Consider the following 24,151-nt stretch of genomic DNA (forward strand, 5'->3'; position numbering starts at 1 on the left):
GAATGTGCATGTGGCCAGCAAATGCCACTTACCCCTAGCCTATCATCGCCACGATGTGCTCACCACTATCAGCTGCTCCTCGTCCACGTGTCCCCACCCATGTTCCCTTGCTAATCATCGCCAGGCTGTGCTCACCACTGTCAGCTGTTCCTCGTCAACACCCCCCCTCCCCCATATTCAGGTCAACAGCTGGGGGTGGCCCCGATTCCTTCATTGGGGCTTCCGTAAGCCTCGGAAAGCGGGGCTATGGGCTGTCCGCCAAGCAAGGGGAATAACAAGTTATCGCTTCTCGGCCTTTTGGCTAAGATCAAGTGTAGTATCTGTTCTTATCAGTTTAATATCTGATACGCCCTCTATATGAGGGCTCTATATTAAACGGATTTTTAGAGCTGGGAGCTGGAAAAGGGGCTTGCTCCGTCCGATCCACGCATCGGCCTGGTATTGCAGTACTTCCAGGCTTGGTGCACCATTTTCTAATGTAAAAAAGTAGAAAAAAAAAAACTTACTTACTTCATTACTTAATGTATTCTTGTTACTGACTTACTTGCTTTGTTATTCACTTATTACGTTCTTATTACTTACTTACTCACTTTGTTGCTCCCTTTTTACTTTCTTATTTCTTACTTACTGACTGACATCCTTTATTACTGACTGACTTATTTACTGACTTATTACTTTCTTATTACTTACTTACTGACTGACTGACATCCTTTATTACTGACTGACTTATTTACTGACTTACTTTGTTACTCACTTATTACTTTCTTATTACTTACTTACTGACTGACGTATTTTATTACTGACTGACTTACTGACTTACTTTGTTACTCACTTATTATTATTACTGACTGACTTAGCGTAATATGGAAAGTGCATGTGGCCAGCTAATGCCACTTACCCCTAGCCTATCATCGCCACGATGTGCTCACCACTATCAGCTGCTCCTCGTCCACGTGTCCCCACCCATGTTCCCTTGCTAATCATCGCCAGGCTGTGCTCACCACTGTCAGCTGTTCCTCGTCAACACCCCCCTCCCCCATATTCAGGTCAACAGCTGGGGGTGGCCCCGATTCCTTCATTGGGGCTTCCGTAAGCCTCGGAAAGCGGGGCTGTGGGCTGTCCGCCAAGCAAGGGGAATAACAAGTTATCGCTTCTCGGCCTTTTGGCTAAGATCAAGTGTAGTATCTGTTCTTATCAGTTTAATATCTGATACGCCCTCTATATGAGGGCTCTATATTAAACGGATTTTTAGAGCTGGGAGCTGGAAAAGGGGCTTGCTCCGTCCGATCCACGCATCGGCCTGGTATTGCAGTACTTCCAGGCTTGGTGCACCATTTTCTAATGTAAAAGAGTAGAAAAAAAAAAACTTACTTACTTCATTACTTAATGTATTCTTATTACTGACTTACTTGCTTGCTTTGTTATTCACTTATTACGTTCTTATTACTTACTTACTCACTTACTTTGTTGCTCACTTTTTACTTTCTTATTTCTTACTTACTGACTGACATCCTTTATTACTGACTGACTTATTTACTGACTTACTTTGTTACTCACTTATTACTTTCTTATTACTTACTTACTGACTGACTGACATCCTTTATTACTGACTGACTTATTTACTGACTTACTTTGTTACTCACTTATTACTTTCTTATTACTTACTTACTGACTGACGTATTTTATTACTGACTGACTTACTTTGTTACTCACTTATTACTTTCTTATTACTTACTTACTGACTGACGTATTTTATTACTGACTGACTTACTGACTTACTTTGTTACTCACTTATTATTATTACTGACTGACTTAGCGTAATATGGAAAGTGCATGTGGCCAGCTAATGCCACTTACCCCTAGCCTATCATCGCCACGATGTGCTCACCACTATCAGCTGCTCCTCGTCCACGTGTCCCCACCCATGTTCCCTTGCTAATCATCGCCAGGCTGTGCTCACCACTGTCAGCTGTTCCTCGTCAACACCCCCCTCCCCCATATTCAGGTCAACAGCTGGGGGTGGCCCCGATTCCTTCATTGGGGCTTCCGTAAGCCTCGGAAAGCGGGGCTATGGGCTGTCCGCCAAGCAAGGGGAATAACAAGTTATCGCTTCTCGGCCTTTTGGCTAAGATCAAGTGTAGTATCTGTTCTTATCAGTTTAATATCTGATACGCCCTCTATATGAGGGCTCTATATTAAACGGATTTTTAGAGCTGGGAGCTGGAAAAGGGGCTTGCTCCGTCCGATCCACGCATCGGCCTGGTATTGCAGTACTTCCAGGCATGGTGTACCGTTTTCTAATGTAAAAGAGTAGAAAAAAAAAAAAAACTTACTTACTTCATTACTTAATGTATTCTTGTTACTGACTTACTTGCTTGCTTTGTTATTCACTCATTACGTTCTTATTACTTACTTATTCACTTTGTTGCTCACTTTTTACTTTCTTATTTCTTACTTACTGACTGACATCCTTTATTACTGACTGACTTATTTACTGACTTACTTTGTTACTCACTTATTACTTTCTTATTACTTACTTACTGACTGACTGACATCCTTTATTACTGACTGACTTATTTACTGACTTACTTTGTTACTCACTTATTACTTTCTTATTACTTACTTACTGACTGACGTATTTTATTACTGACTGACTTACTGACTTACTTTGTTACTCACTTATTATTATTACTGACTGACTTAGCGTAATATGGAAAGTGCATGTGGCCAGCTAATGCCACTTACCCCTAGCCTATCATCGCCACGATGTGCTCACCACTATCAGCTGCTCCTCGTCCACGTGTCCCCACCCATGTTCCCTTGCTAATCATCGCCAGGCTGTGCTCACCACTGTCAGCTGTTCCTCGTCAACACCCCCCCTCCCCCATATTCAGGTCAACAGCTGGGGGTGGCCCCGATTCCTTCATTGGGGCTTCCGTAAGCCTCGGAAAGCGGGGCTATGGGCTGTCCGCCAAGCAAGGGGAATAACAAGTTATCGCTTCTCGGCCTTTTGGCTAAGATCAAGTGTAGTATCTGTTCTTATCAGTTTAATATCTGATACGCCCTCTATATGAGGGCTCTATATTAAACGGATTTTTAGAGCTGGGAGCTGGAAAAGGGGCTTGCTCCGTCCGATCCACGCATCGGCCTGGTATTGCAGTACTTCCAGGCATGGTGCACCGTTTTCTAATGTAAAAGAGTAGAAAAAAAAAAAAACTTACTTACTTCATTACTTAATGTATTCTTGTTACTGACTTACTTGCTTGCTTTGTTATTCGCTTATTACGTTCTTATTACTTACTTACTCACTTTTTTGCTAACTTTTTACTTTCTTATTTCTTACTTACTGACTGACATCCTTTATTACTGACTGACTTATTTACTGACTTACTTTGTTGCTCACTTATTACTTTCTTATTACTTACTTACTGACTGACTGACATCCTTTATTACTGACTGACTTATTTACTGACTTACTTTGTTACTCACTTATTACTTTCTTATTACTTACTTACTGACTGACGTATTTTATTACTGACTGACTTACTTTGTTACTCACTTATTATTATTACTGACTGACTTAGCCTAATATGGAAAGTGCATGTGGCCAGCAAATGCCACTTACCCCTAGCCTATCATCGCCACGATGTGCTCACCACTATCAGCTGCTCCTCGTCCACGTGTCCCCACCCATGTTCCCTTGCTAATCATCGCCAGGCTGTGCTCACCACTGTCAGCTGTTCCTCGTCAACACCCCCCTCCCCCATATTCAGGTCAACAGCTGGGGGTGGCCCCGATTCCTTCATTGGGGCTTCCGTAAGCCTCGGAAAGCGGGGCTATGGGCTGTCCGCCAAGCAAGGGGAATAACAAGTTATCGCTTCTCGGCCTTTTGGCTAAGATCAAGTGTAGTATCTGTTCTTATCAGTTTAATATCTGATACGCCCTCTATATGAGGGCTCTATATTAAACGGATTTTTAGAGCTGGGAGCTGGAAAAGGGGCTTGCTCCGTCCGATCCACGCATCGGCCTGGTATTGCAGTACTTCCAGGCATGGTGCACCGTTTTCTAATGTAAAAGAGTAGAAAAAAAAAAAACTTACTTACTTCATTACTTAATGTATTCTTGTTACTGACTTACTTGCTTGCTTTGTTATTCGCTTATTACGTTCTTATTACTTACTTACTCACTTTTTTGCTAACTTTTTACTTTCTTATTTCTTACTTACTGACTGACATCCTTTATTACTGACTGACTTATTTACTGACTTACTTTGTTACTCACTCATTACTTTCTTATTACTTACTTACTGACTGACTGACATCCTTTATTACTGACTGACTTATTTACTGACTTACTTTGTTACTCACTTATTACTTTCTTATTACTTACTTACTGACTGACGTATTTTATTACTGACTGACTTACTGACTTACTTTGTTACTCACTTATTATTATTACTGACTTACTTGCTTGCTTTGTTATTCACTTATTACGTTCTTATTACTTACTTACTCACTTACTTTGTTGCTCACTTTTTACTTTCTTATTTCTTACTTACTGACTGACATCCTTTATTACTGACTGACTTATTTACTGACTTACTTTGTTACTCACTTATTACTTTCTTATTACTTACTTACTGACTGACTGACATCCTTTATTACTGACTGACTTATTTACTGACTTACTTTGTTACTCACTTATTACTTTCTTATTACTTACTTACTGACTGACGTATTTTATTACTGACTGACTTACTTTGTTACTCACTTATTATTATTACTGACTGACTTAGCCTAATATGGAAAGTGCATGTGACCAGCAAATGCCACTTACCCCTAGCCTATCATCGCCACGATGTGCTCACCACTATCAGCTGCTCTTCGTCCACGTGTCCCCACCCATGTTCCCTTGCTAATCATCGCCAGGCTGTGCTCACCACTGTCAGCTGTTCCTCGTCAACACCCCCCTCCCCCATATTCAGGTCAACAGCTGGGGGTGGCCCCGATTCCTTCATTGGGGCTTCCGTAAGCCTCGGAAAGCGGGGCTATGGGCTGTCCGCCAAGCAAGGGGAATAACAAGTTATCGCTTCTCGGCCTTTTGGCTAAGATCAAGTGTAGTATCTGTTCTTATCAGTTTAATATCTGATACGCCCTCTATATGAGGGCTCTATATTAAACGGATTTTTAGAGCTGGGAGCTGGAAAAGGGGCTTGCTCCGTCCGATCCACGCATCGGCCTGGTATTGCAGTACTTCCAGGCATGGTGCACCGTTTTCTAATGTAAAAGAGTAGAAAAAAAAAAACTTACTTACTTCATTACTTAATGTATTCTTATTACTGACTTACTTGCTTGCTTTGTTATTCACTTATTACGTTCTTATTACTTACTTATTCACTTTGTTGCTCACTTTTTACTTTCTTATTTCTTACTTACTGACTGACATCCTTTATTACTGACTGACTTATTTATTGACTTACTTTGTTACTCACTTATTACGTTCTTATTACTTACTTACTGACTTACTCACTTACTTTGTTGCTCACTTTTTACTTTCTTATTACTTACTTACTGACTGACTGACATCCTTTATTACTGACTGACTTATTTACTGACTTACTTTGTTACTCACTTATTACTTTCTTATTACTTACTTACTGACTGACGTATTTTATTACTGACTGACTTACTTTGTTACTCACTTATTATTATTACTGACTGACTTAGCGTAATATGGAATGTGCATGTGGCCAGCAAATGCCACTTACCCCTAGCCTATCATCGCCACGATGTGCTCACCACTATCAGCTGCTCCTCGTCCACGTGTCCCCACCCATGTTCCCTTGCTAATCATCGCCAGGCTTGGTGCACCATTTTCTAATGTAAAAAAGTAGAAAAAAAAAAACTTACTTACTTCATTACTTAATGTATTCTTGTTACTGACTTACTTGCTTTGTTATTCACTTATTACGTTCTTATTACTTACTTACTCACTTTGTTGCTCCCTTTTTACTTTCTTATTTCTTACTTACTGACTGACATCCTTTATTACTGACTGACTTATTTACTGACTTATTACTTTCTTATTACTTACTTACTGACTGACTGACATCCTTTATTACTGACTGACTTATTTACTGACTTACTTTGTTACTCACTTATTACTTTCTTATTACTTACTTACTGACTGACGTATTTTATTACTGACTGACTTACTTTGTTACTCACTTATTATTATTACTGACTGACTTATCCTAATATGGAAAGTGCATGTGACCAGCAAATGCCACTTACCCCTAGCCTATCATCGCCACGATGTGCTCACCACTATCAGCTGCTCCTAGTCCATGTGTCCCCACCCATGTTCCCTTGCTAATCATCGCCAGGCTGTGCTCACCACTGTCAGCTGTTCCTCGTCAACACCCCCCCTCCCCCATATTCAGGTCAACAGCTGGGGGTGGCCCCGATTCCTTCATTGGGGCTTCCGTAAGCCTCGGAAAGCGGGGCTATGGGCTGTCCGCCAAGCAAGGGGAATAACAAGTTATCGCTTCTCGGCCTTTTGGCTAAGATCAAGTGTAGTATCTGTTCTTATCAGTTTAATATCTGATACGCCCTCTATATGAGGGCTCTATATTAAACAGATTTTTAGAGCTGGGAGCTGGAAAAGGGGCTTGCTCCGTCCGATCCACGCATCGGCCTGGTATTGCAGTACTTCCAGGCTTGGTGCACCGTTTTCTAATGTAAAAAAGTAGAAAAAAAAAAAACTTACTTACTTCATTACTTAATGTATTCTTGTTACTGACTTACTTGCTTGCTTTGTTATTCGCTTATTACGTTCTTATTACTTACTTACTCACTTTTTTGCTAACTTTTTACTTTCTTATTTCTTACTTACTGACTGACATCCTTTATTACTGACTGACTTATTTACTGACTTACTTTGTTACTCACTTATTACTTTCTTATTACTTACTTACTGACTGACGTATTTTATTACTGACTGACTTACTGACTTACTTTGTTACTCACTTATTATTATTACTGACTTACTTGCTTGCTTTGTTATTCACTTATTACGTTCTTATTACTTACTTACTCACTTACTTTGTTGCTCACTTTTTACTTTCTTATTTCTTACTTACTGACTGACATCCTTTATTACTGACTGACTTATTTACTGACTTACTTTGTTACTCACTTATTACTTTCTTATTACTTACTTACTGACTGACTGACATCCTTTATTACTGACTGACTTATTTACTGACTTACTTTGTTACTCACTTATTACTTTCTTATTACTTACTTACTGACTGACGTATTTTATTACTGACTGACTTACTGACTTACTTTGTTACTCACTTATTATTATTACTGACTGACTTAGCGTAATATGGAAAGTGCATGTGGCCAGCTAATGCCACTTACCCCTAGCCTATCATCGCCACGATGTGCTCACCACTATCAGCTGCTCCTCGTCCACGTGTCCCCACCCATGTTCCCTTGCTAATCATCGCCAGGCTGTGCTCACCACTGTCAGCTGTTCCTCGTCAACACCCCCCTCCCCCATATTCAGGTCAACAGCTGGGGGTGGCCCCGATTCCTTTATTGGGGCTTCCGTAAGCCTCGGAAAGCGGGGCTATGGGCTGTCCGCCAAGCAAGGGGAATAACAAGTTATCGCTTCTCGGCCTTTTGGCTAAGATCAAGTGTAGTATCTGTTCTTATCAGTTTAATATCTGATACGCCCTCTATATGAGGGCTCTATATTAAACGGATTTTTAGAGCTGGGAGCTGGAAAAGGGGCTTGCTCCGTCCGATACACGCATCGGCCTGGTATTGCAGTACTTCCAGGCTTGGTGCACCATTTTCTAATGTAAAAGAGTAGAAAAAAAAAAAACTTACTTACTTCATTACTTAATGTATTCTTATTACTCACTTACTTGCTTGCTTTGTTATTCACTTATTACGTTCTTATTACTTACTTATTCACTTTGTTGCTCACTTTTTACTTTCTTATTTCTTACTTACTGACTGACATCCTTTATTACTGACTGACTTATTTACTGACTTACTTTGTTACTCACTTATTACTTTCTTATTACTTACTTACTGACTGACTGACATCCTTTATTACTGACTGACTTATTTACTGACTTACTTTGTTACTCACTTATTACTTTCTTATTACTTACTTACTGACTGACGTATTTTATTACTGACTGACTTACTTTGTTACTCACTTATTATTATTACTGACTGACTTAGCGTAATATGGAATGTGCATGTGGCCAGCAAATGCCACTTACCCCTAGCCTATCATCGCCACGATGTGCTCACCACTATCAGCTGCTCCTCGTCCACGTGTCCCCACCCATGTTCCCTTGCTAATCATCGCCAGGCTTGGTGCACCATTTTCTAATGTAAAAAAGTAGAAAAAAAAAAACTTACTTACTTCATTACTTAATGTATTCTTGTTACTGACTTACTTGCTTTGTTATTCACTTATTACGTTCTTATTACTTACTTACTCACTTTGTTGCTCCCTTTTTACTTTCTTATTTCTTACTTACTGACTGACATCCTTTATTACTGACTGACTTATTTACTGACTTATTACTTTCTTATTACTTACTTACTGACTGACTGACATCCTTTATTACTGACTGACTTATTTACTGACTTACTTTGTTACTCACTTATTACTTTCTTATTACTTACTTACTGACTGACGTATTTTATTACTGACTGACTTACTTTGTTACTCACTTATTATTATTACTGACTGACTTATCCTAATATGGAAAGTGCATGTGACCAGCAAATGCCACTTACCCCTAGCCTATCATCGCCACGATGTGCTCACCACTATCAGCTGCTCCTAGTCCATGTGTCCCCACCCATGTTCCCTTGCTAATCATCGCCAGGCTGTGCTCACCACTGTCAGCTGTTCCTCGTCAACACCCCCCCTCCCCCATATTCAGGTCAACAGCTAGGGGTGGCCCCGATTCCTTCATTGGGGCTTCCGTAAGCCTCGGAAAGCGGGGCTATGGGCTGTCCGCCAAGCAAGGGGAATAACAAGTTATCGCTTCTCGGCCTTTTGGCTAAGATCAAGTGTAGTATCTGTTCTTATCAGTTTAATATCTGATATGCCCTCTATATGAGGGCTCTATATTAAACAGATTTTTAGAGCTGGGAGCTGGAAAAGGGGCTTGCTCCGTCCGATCCACGCATCGGCCTGGTATTGCAGTACTTCCAGGCATGGTGCACCGTTTTCTAATGTAAAAAAGTAGAAAAAAAAAAAACTTACTTACTTCATTACTTAATGTATTCTTGTTACTGACTTACTTGCTTGCTTTGTTATTCGCTTATTACGTTCTTATTACTTACTTACTCACTTTTTTGCTAACTTTTTACTTTCTTATTTCTTACTTACTGACTGACATCCTTTATTACTGACTGACTTATTTACTGACTTACTTTGTTACTCACTTATTACTTTCTTATTACTTACTTACTGACTGACGTATTTTATTACTGACTGACTTACTGACTTACTTTGTTACTCACTTATTATTATTACTGACTTACTTGCTTGCTTTGTTATTCACTTATTACGTTCTTATTACTTACTTACTCACTTACTTTGTTGCTCACTTTTTACTTTCTTATTTCTTACTTACTGACTGACATCCTTTATTACTGACTGACTTATTTACTGACTTACTTTGTTACTCACTTATTACTTTCTTATTATTTTCTTACTGACTGACTGACATCCTTTATTACTGACTGACTTATTTACTGACTTACTTTGTTACTCACTTATTACTTTCTTATTACTTACTTACTGACTGACGTATTTTATTACTGACTGACTTACTTTGTTACTCACTTATTATTATTACTGACTGACTTAGCCTAATATGGAAAGTGCATGTGACCAGCAAATGCCACTTACCCCTAGCCTATCATCGCCACGATGTGCTCACCACTATCAGCTGCTCCTCGTCCACGTGTCCCCACCCATGTTCCCTTGCTAATCATCGCCAGGCTGTGCTCACCACTGTCAGCTGTTCCTCGTCAACACCCCCCTCCCCCATATTCAGGTCAACAGCTGGGGGTGGCCCCGATTCCTTCATTGGGGCTTCCGTAAGCCTCGGAAAGCGGGGCTATGGGCTGTCCGCCAAGCAAGGGGAATAACAAGTTATCGCTTCTCGGCCTTTTGGCTAAGATCAAGTGTAGTATCTGTTCTTATCAGTTTAATATCTGATACGCCCTCTATATGAGGGCTCTATATTAAACAGATTTTTAGAGCTGGGAGCTGGAAAAGGGGCTTGCTCCGTCCGATCCACGCATCGGCCTGGTATTGCAGTACTTCCAGGCTTGGTGCACCATTTTCTAATGTAAAAGAGTAGAAAAAAAAAAAACTTACTTACTTCATTACTTAATGTATTCTTATTACTGACTTACTTGCTTGCTTTGTTATTCACTTATTACGTTCTTATTACTTACTTATTCACTTTGTTGCTCACTTTTTACTTTCTTATTTCTTACTTACTGACTGACATCCTTTATTACTGACTGACTTATTTACTGACTTACTTTGTTACTCACTTATTACTTTCTTATTACTTACTTACTGACTGACGTATTTTATTACTGACTGACTTACTGACTTACTTTGTTACTCACTTATTATTATTACTGACTTACTTGCTTGCTTTGTTATTCACTTATTACGTTCTTATTACTTACTTACTCACTTACTTTGTTGCTCACTTTTTACTTTCTTATTTCTTACTTACTGACTGACATCCTTTATTACTGACTGACTTATTTACTGACTTACTTTGTTACTCACTTATTACTTTCTTATTACTTACTTACTGACTGACTGACATCCTTTATTACTGACTGACTTATTTACTGACTTACTTTGTTACTCACTTATTACTTTCTTATTACTTACTTACTGACTGACGTATTTTATTACTGACTGACTTACTTTGTTACTCACTTATTATTATTACTGACTGACTTAGCCTAATATGGAAAGTGCATGTGACCAGCAAATGCCACTTACCCCTAGCCTATCATCGCCACGATGTGCTCACCACTATCAGCTGCTCCTCGTCCATGTGTCCCCACCCATGTTCCCTTGCTAATCATCGCCAGGCTGTGCTCACCACTGTCAGCTGTTCCTCGTCAACACCCCCCTCCCCCATATTCAGGTCAACAGCTGTGGGTGGCCCCGATTCCTTCATTGGGGCTTCCGTAAGCCTCGGAAAGCGGGGCTATGGGCTGTCCGCCAAGCAAGGGGAATAACAAGTTATCGCTTCTCGGCCTTTTGGCTAAGATCAAGTGTAGTATCTGTTCTTATCAGTTTAATATCTGATACGCCCTCTATATGAGGGCTCTATATTAAACGGATTTTTAGAGCTGGGAGCTGGAAAAGGGGCTTGCTCCGTCCGATCCGCGCTTCGGCCTGGTATTGCAGTACTTCCAGGCTTGGTGCACCATTTTCTAATGTAAAAGAGTAGAAAAAAAAAACTTACTTACTTCATTACTTAATGTATTCTTATTACTGACTTACTTGCTTGCTTTGTTATTCACTTATTGCGTTCTTATTACTTACTTATTCACTTTGTTGCTCACTTTTTACTTTCTTATTTCTTACTTACTGACTGACATCCTTTATTACTGACTGACTTATTTATTGACTTACTTTGTTACTCACTTATTACGTTCTTATTACTTACTTACTGACTTACTCACTTACTTTGTTGCTCACTTTTTACTTTCTTATTACTTACTTACTGACTGACTGACATCCTTTATTACTGACTGACTTATTTACTGACTTACTTTTTTACTCACTTATTACTTTCTTATTACTTACTTACTGACTGACGTATTTTATTACTGACTGACTTACTGACTTACTTTGTTACTGACTTATTATTATTACTGACTGACTTAGCCTAATATGGAAAGTGCATGTGACCAGCAAATGCCACTTACCCCTAGCCTATCATCACCACGATGTGCTCACCACTATCAGCTGCTCTTCGTCCACGTGTCCCCACCCATGTTCCCTTGCTAATCATCGCCAGGCTGTGCTCACCACTGTCAGCTGTTCCTCGTCAACACCCCCCCTCCCCCATATTCAGGTCAACAGCTGGGGGTGGCCCCGATTCCTTCATTGGGGCTTCCGTAAGCCTCGGAAAGCGGGGCTATGGGCTGTCCGCCAAGCAAGGGGAATAACAAGTTATCGCTTCTCGGCCTTTTGGCTAAGATCAAGTGTAGTATCTGTTCTTATCAGTTTAATATCTGATATGCCCTCTATATGAGAGCTCTATATTAAACGGATTTTTAGAGCTGGGAGCTGGAAAAGGGGCTTGCTCCGTCCGATCCACGCATCGGCCTGGTATTGCAGTACTTCCAGGCTTGGTGCACCATTTTTTAATGTAAAAAAATAGAAAAAAAAATACTTACTTACTTCATTACTTAATGTATTCTTATTACTGACTTACTTGCTTGCTTTGTTATTCACTTATTACGTCCTTATTACTTACTTATTCACTTTGTTGCTCACTTTTTACTTTCTTATTTCTTACTTACTGACTGACATCCTTTATTACTGACTGACTTATTTACTGACTTACTTTGTTACTCACTTATTACTTTCTTATTACTTACTTACTGACTGACTTATTTACTGACTTACTTTGTTACTCACTTATTACTTTCTTATTACTTACTTACTGACTGACGTATTTTATTACTGACTGACTTACTGACTTACTTTGTTACTCACTTATTATTATTACTGACTGACTTAGCGTAATATGGAAAGTGCATGTGGCCAGCTAATGCCACTTACCCCTAGCCTATCATCGCCACGATGTGCTCACCACTATCAGCTGCTCCTCGTCCACGTGTCCCCACCCATGTTCCCTTGCTAATCATCGCCAGGCTGTGCTCACCACTGTCAGCTGTTCCTCGTCAACACCCCCCTCCCCCATATTCAGGTCAACAGCTGGGGGTGGCCCCGATTCCTTCATTGGGGCTTCCGTAAGCCTCGGAAAGCGGGGCTATGGGCTGTCCGCCAAGCAAGGGGAATAACAAGTTATCGCTTCTCGGCCTTTTGGCTAAGATCAAGTGTAGTATCTGTTCTTATCAGTTTAATATCTGATACCCCCTCTATATGAGGGCTCTATATTAAACGGATTTTTAGAGCTGGGAGCTGGAAAAGGGGCTTGCTCCGTCCGATCCACGCATCGGCCTGGTATTGCAGTACTTCCAGGCTTGGTGCACCATTTTCTAATGTAAAAGAGTAGAAAAAAAAAAAACTTACTTACTTCATTACTTAATGTATTCTTATTACTCACTTACTTGCTTGCTTTGTTATTCACTTATTACGTTCTTATTACTTACTTATTCCCTTTGTTGCTCACTTTTTACTTTCTTATTTCTTACTTACTGACTGACATCCTTTATTACTGACTGACTTATTTACTGACTTACTTTGTTACTCACTTATTACTTTCTTATTACTTACTTTCTGACTGACTGACATCCTTTATTACTGACTGACTTATTTACTGACTTACTTTGTTACTCACTTATTACTTTCTTATTACTTACTTACTGACTGACGTATTTTATTACTGACTGACTTACTTTGTTACTCACTTATTATTATTACTGACTGACTTAGCCTAATATGGAAAGTGCATGTGACCAGCAAATGCCACTTACCCCTAGCCTATCATCGCCACGATGTGCTCACCACTATCAGCTGCTCCTCGTCCACGTGTCCCCACCCATGTTCCCTTGCTAATCATCGCCAGGCTGTGCTCACCACTGTCAGCTGTTCCTCGTCAACACCCCCCTCCCCCATATTCAGGTCAACAGCTGGGGGTGGCCCCGATTCCTTCATTGGGGCTTCCGTAAGCCTCGGAAAGCGGGGCTATGGGCTGTCCGCCAAGCAAGGGGAATAACAAGTTATCGCTTCTCGGCCTTTTGGCTAAGATCAAGTGTAGTATCTGTTCTTATCAGTTTAATATCTGATACGCCCTCTATATGAGGGCTCTATATTAAACAGATTTTTAGAGCTGGGAGCTGGAAAAGGGGCTTGCTCCGTCCGATCCACGCATCGGCCTGGTATTGCAGTACTTCCAGGCTTGGTGCACCATTTTCTAATGTAAAAGAGTAGAAAAAAAAAAAACTTACTTACTTCATTACTTAATGTATTCTTGTTACTGACTTACTTGCTTGCTTTGTTATTCACTTATTACGTTCTTATTACTTACTTATTCACTTTGTTGCTCACTTTTTACTTTCTTATTTCTTACTTACTGACTGACATCCTTTATTACTGACTGACTTATTTACTGACTTACTTTGTTACTCACTTATTACTTTCTTATTACTTACTTACTGACTGACGTATTTTATTACTGACTGACTTACTGACTTACTTTGTTACTCACTTATTATTATTACTGACTGACTTAGCGTAATATGGAAAGTGCATGTGGCCAGCTAATGCCACTTACCCCTAGCCTATCATCGCCACGATGTGCTCACCACTATCAGCTGCTCCTCGTCCACGTGTCCCCACCCATGTTCCCTTGCTAATCATCGCCAGGCTGTGCTCACCACTGTCAGCTGTTCCTCGTCAACACCCCCCTCCCCCATATTCAGGTCAACAGCTGGGGGTGGCCCCGATTCCTTCATTGGGGCTTCCGTAAGCCTCGGAAAGCGGGGCTATGGGCTGTCCGCCAAGCAAGGGGAATAACAAGTTATCGCTTCTCGGCCTTTTGGCTAAGATCAAGTGTAGTATCTGTTCTTATCAGTTTAATATCTGATACGCCCTCTATATGAGGGCTCTATATTAAACGGATTTTTAGAGCTGGGAGCTGGAAAAGGGGCTTGCTCCGTCCGATCCACGCATCGGCCTGGTATTGCAGTACTTCCAGGCTTGGTGCACCATTTTCTAATGTAAAAGAGTAGAAAAAAAAAAAACTTACTTACTTCATTACTTAATGTATTCTTATTACTCACTTACTTGCTTGCTTTGTTATTCACTTATTACGTTCTTATTACTTACTTATTCACTTTGTTGCTCACTTTTTACTTTCTTATTTCTTACTTACTGACTGACATCCTTTATTACTGACTGACTTATTTACTGACTTACTTTGTTACTCACTTATTACTTTCTTATTACTTACTTACTGACTGACTGACATCCTTTATTACTGACTGACTTATTTACTGACTTACTTTGTTACTCACTTATTACTTTCTTATTACTTACTTACTGACTGACGTATTTTATTACTGACTGACTTACTTTGTTACTCACTTATTATTATTACTGACTGACTTAGCGTAATATGGAAAGTGCATGTGGCCAGCAAATGCCACTTACCCCTAGCCTATCATCGCCACGATGTGCTCACCACTATCAGCTGCTCCTCGTCCACGTGTCCCCACCCATGTTCCCTTGCTAATCATCGCCAGGCTGTGCTCACCACTGTCAGCTGTTCCTCGTCAACACCCCCCTCCCCCATATTCAGGTCAACAGCTGGGGGTGGCCCCGATTCCTTCATTGGGGCTTCCGTAAGCCTCGGAAAGCGGGGCTATGGGCTGTCCGCCAAGCAAGGGGAATAACAAGTTATCGCTTCTCGGCCTTTTGGCTAAGATCAAGTGTAGTATCTGTTCTTATCAGTTTAATATCTGATACGCCCTCTATATGAGGGCTCTATATTAAACGGATTTTTAGAGCTGGGAGCTGGAAAAGGGGCTTGCTCCGTCCGATCCACGCATCGGCCTGGTATTGCAGTACTTCCAGGCATGGTGTACCGTTTTCTAATGTAAAAGAGTAGAAAAAAAAAAAACTTACTTACTTCATTACTTAATGTATTCTTATTACTGACTTACTTGCTTGCTTTGTTATTCACTTATTACGTTCTTATTACTTACTTATTCACTTTGTTGCTCACTTTTTACTTTCTTATTTCTTACTTACTGACTGACATCCTTTATTACTGACTGACTTATTTACTGACTTACTTTGTTACTCACTTATTACTTTCTTATTACTTACTTACTGACTGACGTATTTTATTACTGACTGACTTACTGACTTACTTTGTTACTCACTTATTATTATTACTGACTGACTTAGCGTAATATGGAAAGTGCATGTGGCCAGCTAATGCCACTTACCCCTAGCCTATCATCGCCACGATGTGCTCACCACTATCAGCTGCTCCTCGTCCACGTGTCCCCACCCATGTTCCCTTGCTAATCATCGCCAGGCTGTGCTCACCACTGTCAGCTGTTCCTCGTCAACACCCCCCTCCCCCATATTCAGGTCAACAGCTGGGGGTGGCCCCGATTCCTTCATTGGGGCTTCCGTAAGCCTCGGAAAGCGGGGCTATGGGCTGTCCGCCAAGCAAGGGGAATAACAAGTTATCGCTTCTCGGCCTTTTGGCTAAGATCAAGTGTAGTATCTGTTCTTATCAGTTTAATATCTGATACGCCCTCTATATGAGGGCTCTATATTAAACGGATTTTTAGAGCTGGGAGCTGGAAAAGGGGCTTGCTCCGTCCGATCCACGCATCGGCCTGGTATTGCAGTACTTCCAGGCTTGGTGCACCATTTTCTAATGTAAAAGAGTAGAAAAAAAAAAAACTTACTTACTTCATTACTTAATGTATTCTTGTTACTGACTTACTTGCTTGCTTTGTTATTCACTTATTACGTTCTTATTACTTACTTATTCACTTTGTTGCTCACTTTTTACTTTCTTATTTCTTACTTACTGACTGACATCCTTTATTACTGACTGACTTATTTACTGACTTACTTTGTTACTCACTTATTACTTTCTTATTACTTACTTACTGACTGACTGACATCCTTTATTACTGACTGACTTATTTACTGACTTACTTTGTTACTCACTTATTACTTTCTTATTACTTACTTACTGACTGACGTATTTTATTACTGACTGACTTACTGACTTACTTTGTTACTCACTTATTATTATTACTGACTGACTTAGCGTAATATGGAAAGTGCATGTGGCCAGCTAATGCCACTTACCCCTAGCCTATCATCGCCACGATGTGCTCACCACTATCAGCTGCTCCTCGTCCACGTGTCCCCACCCATGTTCCCTTGCTAATCATCGCCAGGCTGTGCTCACCACTGTCAGCTGTTCCTCGTCAACACCCCCCTCCCCCATATTCAGGTCAACAGCTGGGGGTGGCCCCGATTCCTTCATTGGGGCTTCCGTAAGCCTCGGAAAGCGGGGCTATGGGCTGTCCGCCAAGCAAGGGGAATAACAAGTTATCGCTTCTCGGCCTTTTGGCTAAGATCAAGTGTAGTATCTGTTCTTATCAGTTTAATATCTGATACGCCCTCTATATGAGGGCTCTATATTAAACGGATTTTTAGAGCTGGGAGCTGGAAAAGGGGCTTGCTCCGTCCGATCCACGCATCGGCCTGGTATTGCAGTACTTCCAGGCTTGGTGCACCATTTTCTAATGTAAAAGAGTAGAAAAAAAAAAAACTTACTTACTTCATTACTTAATGTATTCTTATTACTCACTTACTTGCTTGCTTTGTTATTCACTTATTACGTTCTTATTACTTACTTATTCACTTTGTTGCTCACTTTTTACTTTCTTATTTCTTACTTACTGACTGACATCCTTTATTACTGACTGACTTATTTACTGACTTACTTTGTTACTCACTTATTACTTTCTTATTACTTACTTACTGACTGACTGACATCCTTTATTACTGACTGACTTATTTACTGACTTACTTTGTTACTCACTTATTACTTTCTTATTACTTACTTACTGACTGACGTATTTTATTACTGACTGACTTACTTTGTTACTCACTTATTATTATTACTGACTGACTTAGCGTAATATGGAAAGTGCATGTGGCCAGCAAATGCCACTTACCCCTAGCCTATCATCGCCACGATGTGCTCACCACTATCAGCTGCTCCTCGTCCACGTGTCCCCACCCATGTTCCCTTGCTAATCATCGCCAGGCTGTGCTCACCACTGTCAGCTGTTCCTCGTCAACACCCCCCCTCCCCCATATTCAGGTCAACAGCTGGGGGTGGCCCCGATTCCTTCATTGGGGCTTCCGTAAGCCTCGGAAAGCGGGGCTATGGGCTGTCCGCCAAGCAAGGGGAATAACAAGTTATCGCTTCTCGGCCTTTTGGCTAAGATCAAGTGTAGTATCTGTTCTTATCAGTTTAATATCTGATACGCCCTCTATATGAGGGCTCTATATTAAACGGATTTTTAGAGCTGGGAGCTGGAAAAGGGGCTTGCTCCGTCCGATCCACGCATCGGCCTGGTATTGCAGTACTTCCAGGCTTGGTGCACCATTTTCTAATGTAAAAAAGTAGAAAAAAAAAAACTTACTTACTTCATTACTTAATGTATTCTTGTTACTGACTTACTTGCTTTGTTATTCACTTATTACGTTCTTATTACTTACTTACTCACTTTGTTGCTCACTTTTTACTTTCTTATTTCTTACTTACTGACTGACATCCTTTATTACTGACTGACTTATTTACTGACTTACTTTGTTACTCACTTATTACTTTCTTATTACTTACTTACTGACTGACTGACATCCTTTATTACTGACTGACTTATTTACTGACTGACTTATTTACTGACTTACTTTGTTACTCACTTATTACTTTCTTATTACTTACTTACTGACTGACTGACATCCTTTATTACTGACTGACTTATTTACTGACTTACTTTGTTACTCACTTATTACTTTCTTATTACTTACTTACTGACTGACGTATTTTATTACTGACTGACTTACTTTGTTACTCACTTATTATTATTACTGACTGACTTAGCGTAATATGGAAAGTGCATGTGGCCAGCAAATGCCACTTACCCCTAGCCTATCATCGCCACGATGTGCTCACCACTATCAGCTGCTCCTCGTCCACGTGTCCCCACCCATGTTCCCTTGCTAATCATCGCCAGGCTGTGCTCACCACTGTCAGCTGTTCCTCGTCAACACCCCCCTCCCCCATATTCAGGTCAACAGCTGGGGGTGGCCCCGATTCCTTCATTGGGGCTTCCGTAAGCCTCGGAAAGCGGGGCTATGGGCTGTCCGCCAAGCAAGGGGAATAACAAGTTATCGCTTCTCGGCCTTTTGGCTAAGATCAAGTGTAGTATCTGTTCTTATCAGTTTAATATCTGATACGCCCTCTATATGAGGGCTCTATATTAAACGGATTTTTAGAGCTGGGAGCTGGAAAAGGGGCTTGCTCCGTCCGATCCACGCATCGGCCTGGTATTGCAGTACTTCCAGGCTTGGTGCACCATTTTCTAATGTAAAAGAGTAGAAAAAAAAAAACTTACTTACTTCATTACTTAATGTATTCTTGTTACTGACTTACTTGCTTGCTTTGTTATTCGCTTATTACGTTCTTATTACTTACTTACTCACTTTGTTGCTCACTTTTTACTTTCTTATTTCTTACTTACTGACTGACATCCTTTATTACTGACTGACTTATTTACTGACTTACTTTGTTACTCACTTATTACTTTCTTATTACTTACTTACTGACTGACTGACATCCTTTATTACTGACTGACTTATTTACTGACTTACTTTGTTACTCACTTATTACTTTCTTATTACTTACTTACTGACTGACGTATTTTATTACTGACTGACTTACTGACTTACTTTGTTACTCACTTATTATTATTACTGACTGACTTAGCGTAATATGGAAAGTGCATGTGGCCAGCAAATGCCACTTACCCCTAGCCTATCATCGCCACGATGTGCTCACCACTATCAGCTGCTCCTCGTCCACGTGTCCCCACCCATGTTCCCTTGCTAATCATCGCCAGGCTGTGCTCACCACTGTCAGCTGTTCCTCGTCAACACCCCCCTCCCCCATATTCAGGTCAACAGCTGGGGGTGGCCCCGATTCCTTCATTGGGGCTTCCGTAAGCCTCGGAAAGCGGGGCTATGGGCTGTCCGCCAAGCAAGGGGAATAACAAGTTATCGCTTCTCGGCCTTTTGGCTAAGATCAAGTGTAGTATCTGTTCTTATCAGTTTAATATCTGATACGCCCTCTATATGAGGGCTCTATATTAAACGGATTTTTAGAGCTGGGAGCTGGAAAAGGGGCTTGCTCCGTCCGATCCACGCATCGGCCTGGTATTGCAGTACTTCCAGGCATGGTGCACCGTTTTCTAATGTAAAAGAGTAGAAAAAAAAAAAACTTACTTACTTCATTACTTAATGTATTCTTGTTACTGACTTACTTGCTTGCTTTGTTATTCGCTTATTACGTTCTTATTACTTACTTACTCACTTTTTTGCTAACTTTTTACTTTCTTATTTCTTACTTACTGACTGACATCCTTTATTACTGACTGACTTATTTACTGACTTACTTTGTTACTCACTTATTACTTTCTTATTACTTACTTACTGACTGACTGACATCCTTTATTACTGACTGACTTATTTACTGACTTACTTTGTTACTCACTTATTACTTTCTTATTACTTACTTACTGACTGACGTATTTTATTACTGACTGACTTACTTTGTTACTCACTTATTATTATTACTGACTGACTTAGCGTAATATGGAAAGTGCATGTGGCCAGCAAATGCCACTTACCCCTAGCCTATCATCGCCACGATGTGCTCACCACTATCAGCTGCTCCTCGTCCACGTGTCCCCACCCATGTTCCCTTGCTAATCATCGCCAGGCTGTGCTCACCACTGTCAGCTGTTCCTCGTCAACACCCCCCCTCCCCCATATTCAGGTCAACAGCTGGGGGTGGCCCCGATTCCTTCATTGGGGCTTCCGTAAGCCTCGGAAAGCGGGGCTATGGGCTGTCCGCCAAGCAAGGGGAATAACAAGTTATCGCTTCTCGGCCTTTTGGCTAAGATCAAGTGTAGTATCTGTTCTTATCAGTTTAATATCTGATACGCCCTCTATATGAGGGCTCTATATTAAACGGATTTTTAGAGCTGGGAGCTGGAAAAGGGGCTTGCTCCGTCCGATCCACGCATCGGCCTGGTATTGCAGTACTTCCAGGCTTGGTGCACCATTTTCTAATGTAAAAAAGTAGAAAAAAAAAAACTTACTTACTTCATTACTTAATGTATTCTTATTACTGACTTACTTGCTTGCTTTGTTATTCACTTATTACGTTCTTATTACTTACTTATTCACTTTGTTGCTCACTTTTTACTTTCTTATTTCTTACTTACTGACTGACATCCTTTATTACTGACTGACTTATTTACTGACTTACTTTGTTACTCACTTATTACTTTCTTATTACTTACTTACTGACTGACTGACATCCTTTATTACTGACTGACTTATTTACTGACTTACTTTGTTACTCACTTATTACTTTCTTATTACTTACTTACTGACTGACGTATTTTATTACTGACTGACTTACTGACTTACTTTGTTACTCACTTATTATTATTACTGACTGACTTAGCGTAATATGGAAAGTGCATGTGGCCAGCATGCCACTTACCCCTAGCCTATCATCGCCACGATGTGCTCACCACTATCAGCTGCTCCTCGTCCACGTGTCCCCACCCATGTTCCCTTGCTAATCATCGCCAGGCTGTGCTCACCACTGTCAGCTGTTCCTCGTCAACACCCCCCTCCCCCATATTCAGGTCAACAGCTGGGGGTGGCCCCGATTCCTTCATTGGGGCTTCCGTAAGCCTCGGAAAGCGGGGCTATGGGCTGTCCGCCAAGCAAGGGGAATAACAAGTTATCGCTTCTCGGCCTTTTGGCTAAGATCAAGTGTAGTATCTGTTCTTATCAGTTTAATATCTGATACGCCCTCTATATGAGGGCTCTATATTAAACGGATTTTTAGAGCTGGGAGCTGGAAAAGGGGCTTGCTCCGTCCGATCCACGCATCGGCCTGGTATTGCAGTACTTCCAGGCTTGGTGCACCATTTTCTAATGTAAAAGAGTAGAAAAAAAAAAACTTACTTACTTCATTACTTAATGTATTCTTATTACTGACTTACTTGCTTGCTTTGTTATTCACTTATTACGTTCTTATTACTTACTTACTCACTTACTTTGTTGCTCACTTTTTACTTTCTTATTTCTTACTTACTGACTGACATCCTTTATTACTGACTGACTTATTTACTGACTTACTTTGTTACTCACTTATTACTTTCTTATTACTTACTTACTGACTGACTGACATCCTTTATTACTGACTGACTTATTTACTGACTTACTTTGTTACTCACTTATTACTTTCTTATTACTTACTTACTGACTGACGTATTTTATTACTGACTGACTTACTGACTTACTTTGTTACTCACTTATTATTATTACTGACTGACTTAGCGTAATATGGAAAGTGCATGTGACCAGCAAATGCCACTTACCCCTAGCCTATCATCGCCACGATGTGCTCACCACTATCAGCTGCTCCTCGTCCACGTGTCCCCACCCATGTTCCCTTGCTAATCATCGCCAGGCTGTGCTCACCACTGTCAGCTGTTCCTCGTCAACACCCCCCCTCCCCCATATTCAGGTCAACAGCTGGGGGTGGCCCCGATTCCTTCATTGGGGCTTCCGTAAGCCTCGGAAAGCGGGGCTATGGGCTGTCCGCCAAGCAAGGGGAATAACAAGTTATCGCTTCTCGGCCTTTTGGCTAAGATCAAGTGTAGTATCTGTTCTTATCAGTTTAATATCTGATACGCCCTCTATATGAGGGCTCTATATTAAACGGATTTTTAGAGCTGGGAGCTGGAAAAGGGGCTTGCTCCGTCCGATCCACGCATCGGCCTGGTATTGCAGTACTTCCAGGCTTGGTGCACCATTTTCTAATGTAAAAGAGTAGAAAAAAAAAAACTTACTTACTTCATTACTTAATGTATTCTTATTACTGACTTACTTGCTTGCTTTGTTATTCACTTATTACGTTCTTATTACTTACTTATTCACTTTGTTGCTCACTTTTTACTTTCTTATTTCTTACTTACTGACTGACATCCTTTATTACTGACTGACTTATTTACTGACTTACTTTGTTACTCACTTATTACTTTCTTATTACTTACTTACTGACTGACTGACATCCTTTATTACTGACTGACTTATTTACTGACTTACTTTGTTACTCACTTATTACTTTCTTATTACTTACTTACTGACTGACGTATTTTATTACTGACTGACTTACTGACTTACTTTGTTACTCACTTATTATTATTACTGACTGACTTAGCCTAATATGGAAAGTGCATGTGACCAGCAAATGCCACTTACCCCTAGCCTATCATCGCCACGATGTGCTCACCACTATCAGCTGCTCCTCGTCCACGTGTCCCCACCCATGTTCCCTTGCTAATCATCGCCAGGCTGTGCTCACCACTGTCAGCTGTTCCTCGTCAACACCCCCCTCCCCCATATTCAGGTCAACAGCTGGGGGTGGCCCCGATTCCTTCATTGGGGCTTCCGTAAGCCTCGGAAAGCGGGGCTATGGGCTGTCCGCCAAGCAAGGGGAATAACAAGTTATCGCTTCTCGGCCTTTTGGCTAAGATCAAGTGTAGTATCTGTTCTTATCAGTTTAATATCTGATACGCCCTCTATATGAGGGCTCTATATTAAACGGATTTTTAGAGCTGGGAGCTGGAAAAGGGGCTTGCTCCGTCCGATCCACGCATCGGCCTGGTATTGCAGTACTTCCAGGCTTGGTGCACCATTTTCTAATGTAAAAGAGTAGAAAAAAAAAAAACTTACTTACTTCATTACTTAATGTATTCTTATTACTGACTTACTTGCTTGCTTTGTTATTCACTTTGTTGCTCACTTTTTACTTTCTTATTTCTTACTTACTGACTGACATCCTTTATTACTGACTGACTTATTTACTGACTTACTTTGTTACTCACTTATTACTTTCTTATTACTTACTTACTGACTGACTGACATCCTTTATTACTGACTGACTTATTTACTGACTTACTTTGTTACTCACTTATTACTTTCTTATTACTTACTTACTGACTGACGTATT

General features: G+C 40.6%; 25 non-coding genes across 25 annotated transcripts; all 25 read left to right on the forward strand.

Annotated features, from left to right (window-relative positions):
- The first annotated feature begins 281 nt into the window (after positions 1-281).
- Positions 282-472, forward strand: LOC131358604 (U2 spliceosomal RNA). The gene has a single exon (XR_009205552.1). It is a non-coding gene; the product is annotated as a U2 spliceosomal RNA (small nuclear RNA).
- Positions 473-1,146: 674 nt separating this feature from the next.
- LOC131358605 (U2 spliceosomal RNA) lies at positions 1,147-1,337 on the forward strand. The gene has a single exon (XR_009205553.1). It is a non-coding gene; the product is annotated as a U2 spliceosomal RNA (small nuclear RNA).
- Positions 1,338-2,105: 768 nt separating this feature from the next.
- On the forward strand, positions 2,106-2,296 carry LOC131358682 (U2 spliceosomal RNA). Its single transcript, XR_009205628.1, has one exon. It is a non-coding gene; the product is annotated as a U2 spliceosomal RNA (small nuclear RNA).
- Positions 2,297-2,994: 698 nt separating this feature from the next.
- Positions 2,995-3,185, forward strand: LOC131358663 (U2 spliceosomal RNA). Its single transcript, XR_009205609.1, has one exon. It is a non-coding gene; the product is annotated as a U2 spliceosomal RNA (small nuclear RNA).
- Positions 3,186-3,873: 688 nt separating this feature from the next.
- Positions 3,874-4,064, forward strand: LOC131358664 (U2 spliceosomal RNA). Its single transcript, XR_009205610.1, has one exon. It is a non-coding gene; the product is annotated as a U2 spliceosomal RNA (small nuclear RNA).
- A 1,020-nt stretch (positions 4,065-5,084) lies between these two features.
- Positions 5,085-5,275, forward strand: LOC131358665 (U2 spliceosomal RNA). Its single transcript, XR_009205611.1, has one exon. It is a non-coding gene; the product is annotated as a U2 spliceosomal RNA (small nuclear RNA).
- A 1,267-nt stretch (positions 5,276-6,542) lies between these two features.
- LOC131358653 (U2 spliceosomal RNA) lies at positions 6,543-6,733 on the forward strand. Its single transcript, XR_009205599.1, has one exon. It is a non-coding gene; the product is annotated as a U2 spliceosomal RNA (small nuclear RNA).
- A 942-nt stretch (positions 6,734-7,675) lies between these two features.
- On the forward strand, positions 7,676-7,866 carry LOC131358704 (U2 spliceosomal RNA). Its single transcript, XR_009205648.1, has one exon. It is a non-coding gene; the product is annotated as a U2 spliceosomal RNA (small nuclear RNA).
- A 1,214-nt stretch (positions 7,867-9,080) lies between these two features.
- On the forward strand, positions 9,081-9,271 carry LOC131358652 (U2 spliceosomal RNA). Its single transcript, XR_009205598.1, has one exon. It is a non-coding gene; the product is annotated as a U2 spliceosomal RNA (small nuclear RNA).
- Positions 9,272-10,205: 934 nt separating this feature from the next.
- Positions 10,206-10,396, forward strand: LOC131358597 (U2 spliceosomal RNA). Its single transcript, XR_009205545.1, has one exon. It is a non-coding gene; the product is annotated as a U2 spliceosomal RNA (small nuclear RNA).
- Positions 10,397-11,330: 934 nt separating this feature from the next.
- LOC131358700 (U2 spliceosomal RNA) lies at positions 11,331-11,521 on the forward strand. Its single transcript, XR_009205645.1, has one exon. It is a non-coding gene; the product is annotated as a U2 spliceosomal RNA (small nuclear RNA).
- Positions 11,522-12,269: 748 nt separating this feature from the next.
- Positions 12,270-12,460, forward strand: LOC131358697 (U2 spliceosomal RNA). The gene has a single exon (XR_009205642.1). It is a non-coding gene; the product is annotated as a U2 spliceosomal RNA (small nuclear RNA).
- A 670-nt stretch (positions 12,461-13,130) lies between these two features.
- Positions 13,131-13,321, forward strand: LOC131358699 (U2 spliceosomal RNA). Its single transcript, XR_009205644.1, has one exon. It is a non-coding gene; the product is annotated as a U2 spliceosomal RNA (small nuclear RNA).
- A 687-nt stretch (positions 13,322-14,008) lies between these two features.
- LOC131358598 (U2 spliceosomal RNA) lies at positions 14,009-14,199 on the forward strand. The gene has a single exon (XR_009205546.1). It is a non-coding gene; the product is annotated as a U2 spliceosomal RNA (small nuclear RNA).
- A 609-nt stretch (positions 14,200-14,808) lies between these two features.
- Positions 14,809-14,999, forward strand: LOC131358606 (U2 spliceosomal RNA). The gene has a single exon (XR_009205554.1). It is a non-coding gene; the product is annotated as a U2 spliceosomal RNA (small nuclear RNA).
- Positions 15,000-15,686: 687 nt separating this feature from the next.
- LOC131358683 (U2 spliceosomal RNA) lies at positions 15,687-15,877 on the forward strand. Its single transcript, XR_009205629.1, has one exon. It is a non-coding gene; the product is annotated as a U2 spliceosomal RNA (small nuclear RNA).
- A 609-nt stretch (positions 15,878-16,486) lies between these two features.
- Positions 16,487-16,677, forward strand: LOC131358607 (U2 spliceosomal RNA). The gene has a single exon (XR_009205555.1). It is a non-coding gene; the product is annotated as a U2 spliceosomal RNA (small nuclear RNA).
- Positions 16,678-17,372: 695 nt separating this feature from the next.
- LOC131358608 (U2 spliceosomal RNA) lies at positions 17,373-17,563 on the forward strand. The gene has a single exon (XR_009205556.1). It is a non-coding gene; the product is annotated as a U2 spliceosomal RNA (small nuclear RNA).
- A 688-nt stretch (positions 17,564-18,251) lies between these two features.
- Positions 18,252-18,442, forward strand: LOC131358609 (U2 spliceosomal RNA). Its single transcript, XR_009205557.1, has one exon. It is a non-coding gene; the product is annotated as a U2 spliceosomal RNA (small nuclear RNA).
- Positions 18,443-19,226: 784 nt separating this feature from the next.
- On the forward strand, positions 19,227-19,417 carry LOC131358611 (U2 spliceosomal RNA). Its single transcript, XR_009205559.1, has one exon. It is a non-coding gene; the product is annotated as a U2 spliceosomal RNA (small nuclear RNA).
- Positions 19,418-20,111: 694 nt separating this feature from the next.
- On the forward strand, positions 20,112-20,302 carry LOC131358666 (U2 spliceosomal RNA). Its single transcript, XR_009205612.1, has one exon. It is a non-coding gene; the product is annotated as a U2 spliceosomal RNA (small nuclear RNA).
- A 688-nt stretch (positions 20,303-20,990) lies between these two features.
- On the forward strand, positions 20,991-21,181 carry LOC131358612 (U2 spliceosomal RNA). The gene has a single exon (XR_009205560.1). It is a non-coding gene; the product is annotated as a U2 spliceosomal RNA (small nuclear RNA).
- Positions 21,182-21,873: 692 nt separating this feature from the next.
- LOC131358614 (U2 spliceosomal RNA) lies at positions 21,874-22,064 on the forward strand. The gene has a single exon (XR_009205561.1). It is a non-coding gene; the product is annotated as a U2 spliceosomal RNA (small nuclear RNA).
- Positions 22,065-22,763: 699 nt separating this feature from the next.
- Positions 22,764-22,954, forward strand: LOC131358615 (U2 spliceosomal RNA). Its single transcript, XR_009205562.1, has one exon. It is a non-coding gene; the product is annotated as a U2 spliceosomal RNA (small nuclear RNA).
- A 694-nt stretch (positions 22,955-23,648) lies between these two features.
- Positions 23,649-23,839, forward strand: LOC131358616 (U2 spliceosomal RNA). The gene has a single exon (XR_009205563.1). It is a non-coding gene; the product is annotated as a U2 spliceosomal RNA (small nuclear RNA).
- Positions 23,840-24,151: the final 312 nt, after the last annotated feature.

Source organism: Hemibagrus wyckioides, linkage group LG08 (assembly GCF_019097595.1).
Source record: "Hemibagrus wyckioides isolate EC202008001 linkage group LG08, SWU_Hwy_1.0, whole genome shotgun sequence".
Classification (NCBI taxonomy): Eukaryota; Metazoa; Chordata; class Actinopteri; order Siluriformes; family Bagridae; genus Hemibagrus; species Hemibagrus wyckioides.